Source organism: Oncorhynchus mykiss, chromosome 27, assembly GCF_057628025.1.
Source record: "Oncorhynchus mykiss isolate SJ-2025 chromosome 27, ASM5762802v1, whole genome shotgun sequence".
NCBI classification, from domain to species: domain Eukaryota; kingdom Metazoa; phylum Chordata; class Actinopteri; order Salmoniformes; family Salmonidae; genus Oncorhynchus; species Oncorhynchus mykiss.
The window spans coordinates 29,764,071-29,778,338 of NC_143048.1; the positions used below are offsets into that span (position 1 = coordinate 29,764,071).

The window sequence follows — 14,268 nt, forward strand, 5'->3', positions numbered from 1 at the left end:
GGCATTTTGATGCCATATCAATAAATGTTTATACTGTGGTTGATAGTATGTGCAATCATTGACCAAAAACAATACGTTGGAAAAACAACTATTGCATTTCTGTCAAGTAAGTAACTAAACTTCCATCGCTTAGAATCAATTAAGTAAAAATAATTCCAACATCCAGCGCTTGATCCAAACTCTTGAGCTCCACATATTACATTTGATTTGTTTTAATTATGATTTGATTCACTTTAGCTCCTCTTCAGGTCGGTGACTGTGCTGAGCTGGCAGAATAGGCTAATAACTGCCTGGGGGTGGGTTCAAAGACTGTATAAAATAGTCATCTAGGGAAGGGCTCGTAATACTTGGATATTGGATTAGCATGCACTCTGGTGGTCTAAAGAGGTTCACATTTTCCATAAACGGAAACAAAGTTTCCTCCTAACAGTGCAATTGCTAAACTTGAGGGAGACTCAAGTTTTGCTAATTTTTAATTGAGGTCACATTTTGGCAGTTTAAAAGAATGGTAAATATATTGTTGCGGCTTTAATATAACCCTGAGGTTAGCTCTGATTGAACTCCTATTCTCGTTATCTGTCTTCTAAATATGGACTTCATATTTGATTAATTATACTCGTTAATCTGTTTCTTTTCCCATTTAGATAAGCATTCAAATTAAAGAGGGTGGCAAAATGAACGTGTAAATATTCACAATGGGACTAATCCCATGCAAATCTATACATAGACACTAGATGGCAATCAAAACAAATAAATGCCTTGTCTGATCTGAAGTTTCTTGCACTGAGACAACACTTTTGATCCAATTGGAGAAGGTCAGAGTCAAGGAACCTTGGATCTTCTCCTCTAATACGTTTTGAGAAAGAGGTCAGCAGAGAGTACGTGAGAAATCAAGGAAGGACGATTGAAAAAGAGCCCAGTTCTCCATCACCTGAGAGATCACAAGCTGTTACGTTATAATTTTACCCTCTCGCCACACACCTTCACCTGTACAAAGACCCTAGTCTGTGACTTCCCCAGTGCCTCCCTCACCCAGCCACCCTCCCTGCTGCTTGGCTTTTTGGAGGAGAGACATACAGAATCATCAAACCAGCTGGAGTCTCTGACTGATGCCTGCATAGGGAGAGCAGGGGGTCTGCTACTCTGCTGAAGCTCCCTCACACATGAAATGTCACAGGAAGTAGTCTGAACACCACTCTGCCTCCCGTCCTCTGTGCCGTTGCAAGCTCCCAGCCAGTAAGTGGAGCCGTGTGTGTGTGTGTGTGTGTGTGTGTGTGTGTGTGTGTGTGTGTGTGTGTGTGTGTGTGTGTGTGTGTGTGTGTGTGTGTGTGTGTGTGTGTGTGTGTGTATTTGAAATGATGGGGGATCCACTCGCTGTCATGCATAATTTCATGTGAGGAGATTAATTGGATTTCAATTATTTATTTTCCATTACTTCCATCCGAGGGTTGTTAATTCTCTGGCTAATTGAGAATTACAAAGTATAAAATGAACCAGATGGATGCATAAAGGATCTACACTACTACAGTACTAACATGATGTTCAATCATTTTGGGTGCCATCCACTTGTAAATGTCTTGACAACAATCACTTTGCAGTTCTCATTTAAGGTTCTCCCTCTGTCAAATTGAATTGACGTCAGAATGACAGCATTTGCTGTTTGCTTAGATACATTTAAATAGATGTTCCTTTTCTGGCCAGAAATTCTTATTTAGAATGACGGCCTACCCCGGCCAAGCCCGGACGACGCTGGGCCAAATGTGCACCGCCCTATGGGACTCCCAATCACGGCCGGATGTGATACAGCCTGGATTCAAACCAGGGACTGTAGTGATGCGTCTAGCACTGAGATGCAGTGCTTTAGACCTCTGTGCCATTCGGTATAACTTTCTGTTTATCAAGTAGTTTCATCTGTGTGTGTGTGTGTATATATATATATATATATATATATATATATATACAGTGCCTTGAAAAAGTATTCGGCCCCCTTGAACTTTGCGACCTTTTGCCACATTTCAGGCTTCAAACATAAAGATATAAAACTGTATTTTTTTTGTGAAGACTCAACAACAAGTGGGACACAATCATGAAGTGGAACGACATTTATTGGATATTTAAACTTTTTTAACAAATCAAAAACTGAAAAATTGGGCGTGCAAAATTATTCAGCCCCTTTACTTTCAGTGCAGCAAACTCTCTCCAGAAGTTCAGTGAGGATCTCTGAATGATCCAATGTTGACCTAAATGACTAATGATGATAAATACAATCCACCTGTGTGTAATCAAGTCTCTGTATAAATGCACCTGCACTGTGACAGTCTCAGAGGTCCGTTAAAAGCGCAGAGAGCATCATGAAGAACAAGGAACACACCAGGCAGGTCCGAGATACGGTTGTGAAGAAGTTTAAAGCCGGATTTGGATACAAAAAGATTTCCCAAGCTTTAAACATCCCAAGGAGCACTGTGCAAGCGATAATATTGAAATGGAAGGAGTATCAGACCACTGCAAATCTACCAAGACCTGGCCGTCCCTCTAAACTTTCAGCTCATACAAGGAGAAGACTGATCAGAGATGCAGCCAAGAGGCCCATGATCACTCTGGATGAACTGCAGAGATCTACAGCTGAGGTGGGAGACTCTGTCCATAGGACAACAATCAGTCGTATATTGCACAAATCTGGCCTTTATGGAAGAGTGGCAAGAAGAAAGCCATTTCTTAAAGATATCCATAAAAAGTGTCGTTTAAAGTTTGCCACAAGCCACCTGGGAGACACACCAAACGTGGAAGAAGGTGCTCTGGTCAGATGAAACCAAAATGGAACTTTTTAGCAACAATACAAAACGTTATGTTTGGCGTAAAAGCAACACAGCTGAACACACCATCCCCACTGTCAAACATGGTGGTGGCAGCATCATGGTTTGGGCCTGTTTTTCTTCAGCAGGGACAGGGAAGATGGTTAAAATTGATGGGAAGATGGATGGAGCCAAATACAGGACCATTCTGGAAGAAAACCTGATGGAGTCTGCAAAAGACCTGAGACTGGGACAGAGATTTGTCTTCCAACAAGACAATGATCCAAAACATAAAGCAAAATCTACAATGGAATGGTTCAAAAATAAACATATCCAGGTGTTAGAATGGCCAAGTCAAAGTCCAGACCTGAATCCAATCGAGAATCTGTGGAAAGAACTGAAAACTGCTGTTCACAAATGCTCTCCATCCAACCTCACTGAGCTCGAGCTGTTTTGCAAGGAGGAATGGGAAAAAAATTCAGTCTCTCGATGTGCAAAACTGATAGAGACATACCCCAAGCGACCCCAAGCGACTTACAGCTGTAATCGCAGCAAAAGGTGGCGCTACAAAGTATTAACTTAAGGGGGCTGAATAATTTTGCACGCCCAATTTTTCAGTTTTTGATTTGTTAAAAAAGTTTGAAATATCCAATAAATGTCGTTCCACTTCATGATTGTGTCCCACTTGTTGTTGATTCTTCACAAAAAAATACAGTTTTATATCTTTATGTTTGAAGCCTGAAATGTGGCAAAAGATTGCAAAGTTCAAGGGGGCCGAATACTTTCGCAAGGCACTGTACATATAGAAAACATATAAGATGAAACTTAGAGCTAATTTTATTCTGCACTTTTTAGGGCATTCTAATGTTGCTATTCTTTGTGTGGGAAATCTGGATGTGTGCAATTGCATGAATCAATTTGGACAGAGATGGCATGGTTTGAAATGAACAGCTGAGCCCCAACCAGAACAGAAGCTGCTGTTTATCATAGCCCGGTTCTGTTAACTACAATCAGTTCCGTTTGGGTGAGTGAGAATCATTGACAAAAGCTTTTATTAACCTCATTATCCAAATAAAACAGCATAACATTGTCCTGAGAGTTGCATCATCTATTGTTTTCTAAAGGCCTACATTCATGTTTTACATAATGAATGAAGAGAGCTGACAGCCTATTAGCACTTCATATATTACCACAATATGAAGAAATACTCATGGCTGTAGTGACGGCAGTAGGGTTCCTGTTTCTCTTCTGGCTGGTGCTAACTGTCCACCAACAATCTGACACTCAACAACATGGTGTTCTTTTTGCAGGGATTTATGAAGTAAAATGATAAGGCATTATAAGAGTCTTCGTCAGTAGAGTGTTGGCTGAAGATCATTTCATTTTACGATCCTATAGTAATTTCAATTCTTTGAGAATAATCAAGTACAGTGGGGCAAAAAAGTATTTAGTCAGCCATCAATTGTGCAAGTTCTCCCGCTTAAAAAGATGAGAGAGGCCTGTAATTTTCATCATAGGTACACTTCAACTATGACAGACAAAATGAGAAAAAAATTCAGAAAATCACATTGTAGGATTTTTAATGAATTTATTTGCAAATTATGGTAGAAAATAAGTATTTGGTCAATAACAAAAGTTTATCTCAATACTTTGTTATATACCCTTTGTTGGCAATGACAGAGGTCAAACGTTTTCTGTAAGTCTTCACAAGGTTTTCACACACTGTTGCTGGTATTTTGGCCCATTCCTCCATGCAGATCTCCTCTAGAGCAGTGATGTTTTGGGGCTGTTGCTGGGCAACACGGACTTTCAACTCCCTCCAAAGATTTTCTATGGGGTTGAGATCTGGAGACTGGCTAGGCCACTCCAGGACCTTGAAATGCTTCTTACGAAGCCACTCCTTCGTTGCCCGGGCGATGTGTTTGGGATCATTGTCATGCTGAAAGACCCAGCCACGTTTCATCTTCAATGCCCTTGCTGATGGAAGGAGGTTTTCACTCAAAATCTCACGATACATGGCCCCATTCCTTCTTTCCTTTACATGGATCAGTCGTCCTGGTCCCTTTGCAGAAAAACAGCCCCAAAGCATGATATCCCCCCCCCCCCCCCCCCCCCCCGCTTCACAGTAGGTATGGTGTTCTTTGGATGCAACTCAGCAGTTTTTGTCCTCCAAACATGACGAGTTGAGTTTTTACCAAAAAGTTATATTTTGGTTTCATCTGACCATATGACATTCTCCCAGTCTTCTTCTGGATCATCCAAATGCTCTCTAGCAAACTTCAGACGTGCCTGGACATGTACTGGCTTAAGCAGGGGGACACGTCTGGCACTGCAGGATTTGAGTCCCTGGCGGCGTAGTGTGTTACTGGTAGGCATTGTTACTTTAGTCCCAGCTCTCTGCAGGTCACCGTTCTTGTGATCATTTTGACCCCCACGGGGTGAGATCTTGCGTGGAGCCCCAGATCGAGGGAGATTATCAGTGGTCTTGTATGTCTTCCATTTCCTAATAATTGCTCCCACAGTTGATTTCTTCAAACCAAGCTGCTTACCTATTGCAGATTCAGTCTTCCCAGCCTGGTGCAGGTCTACAATTTTGTTTCTGGTGTCCTTTGACAGCTCTTTGGTCTTGGCCATAGTGGAGTTTGGAGTGTGACTGCTTGAGGTTGTGGACATTTTGAATAAAAAAAGCTTTCAATCACTGCCACCCAATCCTGCATGATGGGCCTTATCCCGACTTAGGAATTTATGCCTTTCCTACCTTTCCTACACACTTCTCAGTATTTGGTATTTAGACGTATTTTAGTTGTGTAAGGGAGCCCTGCAGCTCTGGTTACCTTGAACATCCTGAATAAATTTCATTCAACCACTGAAAACTCTCACCCTTACTGGCCAACAGATTTTCTCGTGGAGTTTTCATTCAATGTGGCTTTCAGTACATTTATCTTAAGCCATCCCTTTGAATACGATGTACCATTAATTATAATTTTGTCTACAGACTCAATAGAATACATCGAGAAAACGAGGTCAGAATATAAGGATCAATGAAAGAAAGCCATCTATGCATATTTGTCTGTTTTAGCACCTACTGGTAGATTTAAAAATACTCTGATCTTAGGCACATTTTTTGGTTAGGAATAAAAAATAGTGGTTTGATTCACCCTGAAAATTGTTATATTCAATCTCAATCCATAAAATATTGGAAGGTGGAAAAAAAGTGTACAATAGGGGTTGAACAATAGTCCTACAAATCCATCCTAATTCTCACTAATCATGGAACTGTATGACAACAGTCCAATCTTCATGAACCGTGCGCCAGGCTCCAGGTTTAACCTGCTACGTGTGGTATGAGTTCCATAATGATTCAAAAGGCTACATGTCCCAAATTATTGCACAACGTTAGCCTAATATGATCCACTAATGCTAGTGAACCTCAGGAACAACTACACAGAGGAAAGAAAGATAATACAAGCATTTTGCTAAATCTGCTAAACACGTGTATGTGACAAATAAAATGTGATTTGATTTGATTTAAACAGAATGGAATGGAATGATTAAAAAATAAATGCATGTAGGTATTAGTGACTGTGGCTCCTGATAGTGGCTAACAGTTAACATGATACAAATTGTAAAAGAAAACAGAGTAAAGCCCAGGCATATAATCAAAACATTCTTAAGCGCATATATCAACTCTGCAGGTCCCTATAGAAGCCAATAGCTTGGGTCTCCATTTCATCCACGCAAATTATGAGGCCACACCATTAAAATTCAGAATTACGGCACAGCTATTAATATTCTATTTCACTGTGCAAAAGGGTCCGCAATACATCTGTTTCCATATGGCAGGTTTCACATTCATCTCCAGGGATCATTAGGAAAAATCATCTAAAACAATTGCGATGTGTATTTACAATCCCCTTCTCCAATCTGATTACTCCTTTACCTTGCTCATATCAATAGCTCTTATCAATTTATAAATTATAGTGCATGGAGAATGGTGTTATTTCTATAAGAAAAATAAAGTAGATGATTTCCCACTTAGAACCAGCAGCTTCACTCAACCTTATTTATGATTTATTCAGTGTAAAGGTGGTGGAATTATATGAGGGAATTAAGTCAAGGTCGGAATACAGGTATCTGTAGTGGAGACACCTCTGCCACACCATTTATTCGAACTTCACCTCAAACGAATAGTGGGTCAATAGAATGCTATTCTCATGCTGAAGTTCAAGGTCAGAATACACATAGTGAGAAAAGCACATAAAAAGGTAATTACTCTCCATTTAAACGCACTTAACTTGGGTCTGAATCGGGCCATGGATGTGTTTAACCCTTTTCTTTATTAAATGGATATTGAGTCAGTGATGACTTTGGCAATGCCCCACCAGAGCCACAATCAGAGACACTTTATATAAAATTGTACTGTATCTATGTTGTGGGTTATAGAGCTATATTTGATTAGTTTAACATTAACATAACCCCATCCATTCTTTTGTTTTTTTTGCCTTTTGAAGCTTCCTACAATGGGAGATGTCGCGTGCCGGAAGAGGGGGGACGCTCTTTCACTGTAAATACCAGTTCTACAAGAGGGCAGGCGAGAAAGCTACAACTCCGCCCACTGGTAGTCATTCAATTGATTTACTCGCCCGGTGTTCATAGACGAGGCATGCGTTAAACTCAGAGGGCTGACCCTGGAATATTTACTGAGCTAATTATGTTAAACTGATACACACTTCAATTTAACATAAACCCACGAAGTGGAATTTAACAGAATAACTCTGGGTCGAATGTTTTTACCTTTGTTGTGGCAGGACACATTTCCTTTTGTCCTCGGTAGTATTTAACAACCTTTGGCGGTCACCCACCTCAACACAGGCAGCAGCCCATTTGTTGAGTGGTGTGAGGACAGTTGGTCGGAGGACTTCGTAAAAATCTACAACTTCACTTGGGAGAAAAAGCCTGAAATAATTGATAGAGGTAAGTAAGTCTTGTCATATCCAAACGGCGGGTAGCGTTTGTAGTACTAGCCTAGAGTATCTGAGCAGTTAAAGTAAGTGGTTGCCATGCCATGGTATGAAACACTTACTTTGTAAAGTAGTTTGTTGCTGAAAATTAACAAAACACGGTGGTTATTTACTTTGTGACAAAATAACCTACCTATTCGTCCATTCACTCAAATGTCCTTTTTATTTCTGTAATTCAGAAGTTTACATGCAGGGTATACTTATCATTAAATTAATTCACACCTTGTATTAACCCAATAGGCTACAAAGGACACGCCCGTGTATGGCGAGACATAGCCTATGGGTGGAAAACACTTGACTGTATTAAGCTATGGATGTATTATGTATCTATTTATAGGCTACACACCACCGCAGACAACCAGCCTATACAGGCATTTCATCTGCCCATTTTACAGTCAAATAGATCTGGCAGCAACTTTCACTATTCTTGAACATGCGGGTTTCACTTCCAGATCTATGGATGTTATGAAGCAGCAATAACATATTGTCAGGTGCTGGCTTTTATCCTAACGCCCAGTAGTTCGTTAGGTGCGGCGCCCCACTTGTGATGGCAAAATCTATATATTATATCATTCATGGATTCTGTTTTAAATGCTTATACAAGTGTGGTAAATGTGTACATTTTCCTGTTTCAAAAATATATGGTTCAAACAAGCTGTTCAGTTACTGCCCCTCAGTGAATGCCAGCAGCAGCAGTTCCGCCTCAACGGGCGCATAGGCTGTGCGTGCGAACATTGCTTGGATTGTTATGCCAGCTATTTGCTTTGAGGGGGAACTGCTAGCATAAATTATAACCGCACAAAGTAAATGGACCCGTCCTGCGTCGCTCAAATGGGCGTTTAGTCAGAACTTCTATGTCGGCTCTAGTCCTCATCAGGTTGTACTGTTGGTGACAGTGTGACATGTTGTGTGGACTAAAACAGCATAAAACCGGGTGTATCACAAAGCATGATCAAATTAATTAGGCAGCTACAGTAATTTTGAGAAACATAAATAAACAATTTTATTTAAAGTTTTAGTTTAATCTACATTTGATAAACAGCTAGCTAGCTGGTAGCTTGCTAGCTACCATTCCAATTTCAAGTCTTTCAAAACTAATATTTGACTAACTCGGAAATATGAAGTTATTTCAAAATACTTTGTGACATGATTAGCTAGCTAACGTAAACTCACCCCGTACAAATGTGCACAACCGCAACATTCAAACGAGGCTACAAAGAAAACTAATGGGACTGTGTTGACTTCAAAATCGGGGGTGTGAACTACGTTTCTACTCAAGCGTTGATCGACATGGTAATTGCTCTATAGTATTGGAGAAAAGTTGAAAAAAGGACCCTCCGTTACATCTTGCTGTGTCATGTCATAATGTACAGTACGCATAAAGCTACTATTTCTGTCTTGCAATCTCTCTCCACCAGGTGTAGCACTTCTCTCATCGTTTAAAAACAAGAAATGGACAGTGACGGGGTTAAGGGGGGGATACCAAGTCATTTTTTTGGGTCATCATTGTGTAACAGTATAGACTTTAGGTCTGTCCCCTCGCCCCGACCTGCAGAGCAAGGGGAACCACTACTTCAAGGTCTCAGCAAGTGATGTCACAGATTGAAACGCCACTAGCGCGCACCACTGCTAACTAGCTAGCCATTTCACATCGGCTACACTTGCATGCGATCATCATTCTCAAAGCCGCTGTTACCTTCTAAGATCACTTTAGCACCGCCCAAAAACCTGTTTCAAATTCGACACAAACCTTCAAATAGGTATGTAATGACACATTAGATAAACTCTTTATAGTGTTTTATTTACATTTTAGAGGCGATAAGGTGATAAGTTGGACAGTGAGTGAAAAAAAGCAAATTACCCACACGACATCTCTCCTTCTCACTATCACGCATTAGTTTCGATTCCCCACCCACCATTTTTAAAAAGACCCGACAGGGCTCATTGCCTGCTTGAATTATGCAGAAACGGGCAGTGTTTAGGTCATGTAATTGATTCTGTTGGAAAGGGGAGAAATTGTGCTTTACAATGGTGTTGACATTACAGTTGATCTGGAAGTATTACGTTTTTGGGGCACTAAAATAAGGGCAATTGTACAGACCAAGGCGATGTACAAGTTTACGTGAGTTTACGGCAGGGTAGCCTAGTGGTTAGAGCGTTGGACAAGTAACCGGAAGGTTGCAAGTTCAAAACCCCGAGCTGACGAGGTACAAATCTGTCGTTCTGCCCCTGAACAGGCAGTTAACCCATTGTTCCTAGGCCGTCATTGAAAATAGAATTTGTTCTTAACCCGACTTGCCTAGTTAAATAAAGGTAAAATAAATAAATAAAATGACCCCCATTTAGATAATGTGTTTTCAGTTATTGTATTTGCATGCTTGTTGCGTTCTACGTGGTGCACCCGTTTGCTGGCTGCTCGTTCTAAATCTGTTCAAAACAGTGGCAGCATACGCAGCAGTGAGCATTATGTTTTTGACATGCAAAAGTGAAATAGGTGTATTTATGCTGTTGTTCAAATGCACAGATCGCTTTATGCATCTTCTCAAATAAACTACCAGTAGTTTGAAAACTTGGCATAATATTTCTGTCATGATGCTTTGTTGACAACTCCAACCACATCGCACCCAGGGTATTCAACCAATCAGCAGCCACCACTAAGGTATGGAGAATTTCAAAATGTATAACAACAAACTGCAGAGTTCCCCAACCACACATCTATGGCTATAAAACTGTCTGTGTGAGCTTTTGAAGCTATGCGATATATACTCTGTCAAGAATGCTATCAGCGTTGACTGACAGTGAGTCATCATATTTGTTGTGTGAAGCAATGCATTTTATTTTGACGCACACAACTCGGGTGTTTGATGGCAATTTCTCCACTCCAGATGAAAACAGACCAGATGTATAAAGTTATTGGCGGGTGTCAAAACTTAACAAAACATTTATTATAGATATTGGTGTTAAAATGCTGAAATCTTTCGTTTTTAATGCTTAACTCAGCATTATTGCAGCAGTCTGGTTAGAACAGACACGCTGTAGGAGATTGGACTAGAACATTCCATGGAATGCACCAGTGTCCTCAACAGTTATTGCTATTATGTGTTCCATACACACACACACCAGACACACTGATAGGGGTTGCCCAGAGCCCACTCCTTGACTGGAGTTTGTGTCACAGTTTGAGTTTCACAGTAATTGATTCTGAAGAAGAGTATCAGTCCCACTATCCGTTGTTTATTTATAAATATCATAATACAAATGTTAAGATGACATGAAATGTTATGATGGACTAATATGTGGCGCCTTTTCTCAGACTATAGGTTTTTCTGTATTTTGAGCAGTGTTCATTGCACTTGTGCGGTTCTCAACATTTATCTTTATCTAAGAATATCATGCAGCCCATCTTGTTTTCATAATTGCTTTTGGGGGCGCAAACTGCCGGAGGAATGTTCATCCCATAAATGGTTCCATCGTTCGTTTTTTTTTATTTTTATAGCCATTGTGTGTTCTTTGAGAAAGACAACAGTCAAGATCTGCTGTTGGTCTTACATCTATAATAAAAGCTTCTATCACTAAGACAACAACTGTGTTTCCCTCAATTTAGCAGGCGAGATGAAATGGCAGTGTGGTATTATCCTAATTAACATGTGGGAGCGGAAGACGGTGAGAGCCTGTTATTACAGCCTGTCCTGTGGGAGGTAAGCCCTCCACCACCCACCCACCCTCCGACCCCCTATCTCTAGTTTAGACACACCCTCTTTTTGACCTCCCCCCCATGTATCCTGGTGTGATGAGTAGGCCTAATATAAGAACAGAGTTACAGCTTGCCAAACCACACCCCTTTAGCAAATATAAAGACAACAATTTCAAAGATTTTATGCCGTTACAGTTCATAGAAGGAAATCTGTCAATTTTAAATTAATTCTTTAGGCCCTAATATATATGGATTTCACATGACTGGGCAGGGGTGCAGCCATAGGTGGGACTGGGAAGGGATAGGCCCATCCAATTGGGAGCCAGGCCCAGCCAATCAGAATTTTTTTTTTCTCCACAAAAGGGCTTTATTACCGACAAATATTCCTCAGTTTCATCAGCTGTCGGGGTGGCTGGTCTCAGACGATTGAGCAGGTGAAGAAGCTGGAAGTGGAGGTCCTGGACTGGCGTGGTTACACATGGTCTGCGGTTGTGAGGCCAGTTGGACGTACTGCCAAATTCTCAAATTTAGTTGGAGATGACTTATGATAGAGAAATTAACATAAAATTCTCTGGCAACAGCTCTCGTAGACATTCCTGCATTAGGCATGCCAATTGCACTCCCCTCAACTTGAGAAATTTGTAGCGTTGTGTGCCAAAACTGCACATTTTATAGTGGCCTTTTGTCCCCAGCACAAGGTGCACCTCTAATGATCAAGCTGTTTAATCGTCTTCTTGATATGCCACACCTGTCAGGTGGATGGATTATCTTGGTAAAGGAGAAATGTTCACTAACAGGGAAGTAATCACATGTATGCGTAACATTTGAGAAAAATACACGTTTTTTTGTGTGTTTGGAACATTTCTGGGATCTTTTATTTCGGCTAATGAAACATAGGACCAACACTTTACGTGGTTTATATTTTCATTGTGTGTGTGCGTGCACACTACTGTTCAAAAGTTTGGGGTCACTTAGAAATGTCCTTGTTTTTAAAAGAAAAGCACATTTTTTTTAATGGAATATCTACGTAGGCGTACGGAGGCCCATTATCAGCAACCATCACGCCTGTGTTCCAATGGCACATCATGTTAGCTAATCGAAGTTTGTTATTTTAAAAGGTGACTCTGGGATGCTGGCCTTCTAGGCAGAGTTACAAAGAAAAAGCCATATCTCAGACTGACCAATAAAAATAAAATATTAAGATGGGTAAAAGAACACACACTGGACAGAGGAACTCTGCCTAGAAGACCAGCATCCTGAAGTCGCCTCTTCACTGTTGACGTTGAGACTGGTGTTTTGCGGGTACTATTTAATGAAGCTGCCAGTTGAGGACTTGCGAGGTGTCTGTTTCTCAAACTAGACACACTAATGTACTTGTCCTCTTGCTCAGTTGTGCACCGGGGCCTCCCACTCCTCTTTCTATTCTGTTTAGGGCCAGTTTGCGCTGTTCTGTGAAGGGAGTAGTACAGTGTTGTACGAGACCTTCAGTTTCTTGGCAATTTCTTGCATGGAATAGCCTTCATTTCTCAGAACAAGAATAGACTAAAGAGTTTCAGAGAAAGTTCTTTGTTTCTGGCCATTTTGAGCCTGTAATCGAACCCACAAATGCTGACGCTCCAGATACTCAACTCGTCTAAAGAAGGCCAGTTTTATTGCTTCTTTAATAAGAACAACAGTTATCATCTGTGCTAACATAATTGCAAAAGGGTTTTCTAGTGCTCAATTAGCCTTTTTAAAATGATAAACTTGGAGTAACTAACACAATGTGCCATTGGAACACAGTAGTGGTGGTTTCTGATAATGGGCCTATGTAGGTATTCCATTAAAATCAGCCGTTTCCAGCTACAATAGACATTTACAACATTAACAATATCTACACTGTATTTCTGATCAATTTGATGTTATTTCAATTGACAAGTGTGCTTTTCTAAGTGACTAAACCTTGAACGGTAGTGTGAGTATACATGCATGCATACACACAGTACATTCGGAAAGTATTCAGACCCCTTTTCTACATTTTATTACATTTACAGCCTTATTCTAAAATTTAAGGCTTCCTTCGTTGTGTGTTTCTTCAAAATGGTCAGAATTAATCTAAGATAAAATTTAATGACAGATTTCTTGAGTTTTTTTGCAGAGGAGTTATTAGTCGCACAATTTTACGTCTAACTAAGATGTTTGGTGCAGTATTTCTCAATGAAAAATGTGTAAGAACAAGTCATTTCTCGTTGAATGACAAATACTTTTTTGAAGAACCCCCTACTCTTGACCAATCACCGACGAAGGGGCATACACTTCGGCTTGCCTCAAAAAAATCTGTGCCCGAACAGACACACAACTCCTCACTGAAGTCCAAAACAAACAAACAATGTCACAAAATGTTGTCATAATATATGCAGGAACTGTTTCAAACTGTTTCGGCTGGGAAGCAAGCGGACGCCTTAAGACAGGCTGTTGGCCTTAGAGCAAAGGTGAGGAATTCAAATGAGCTGTCATTGAATTTCCAGTCCATTTTCAATTAGGCTACACACAGTGCCTTCAGAAAGTATTCAGACCCCTGGACTTTTTCCACTTTTTTTTTACATTACAGCCTTATTCAAAAATGGATAACAAATAACAGTAATCCTCAGCAATCTACACACAATACCCCAATACATACTTTTTTTCTTGAGGCAAGCGAAGTGTATGCCCATTCGTCGGTGATTGGTCAAGAGTAGGGGGTTCTAAGCCTTTACCTTATTAGATCAGTACAGTTTGCACT

At 40.5% G+C, this 14,268-nt stretch overlaps 1 protein-coding gene across 7 annotated transcripts in view; it reads left to right on the plus strand.

Moving 5' to 3' along the window:
• Nucleotides 1-7,358: 7,358 nt before the first annotated feature.
• LOC110507909 (glycerophosphodiester phosphodiesterase 2) overlaps nucleotides 7,359-14,268 on the plus strand; it is a 107,185-nt gene continuing 100,275 nt past the window's right edge. For 4 of the 7 annotated variants that reach the window (XR_005039956.2, XR_005039957.2, XM_036964705.2 and 1 more), the window contains exon 1: nucleotides 7,359-7,766. The gene's annotated coding sequence lies outside the window, so the exon portion shown is untranslated. Of the gene's footprint in view, nucleotides 7,767-11,417; nucleotides 11,512-14,268 lie in introns of all 7 variants that reach the window. The other 3 variants (XR_016492483.1, XM_036964706.2, XM_090223849.1) reach the window with 1 other exon arrangement.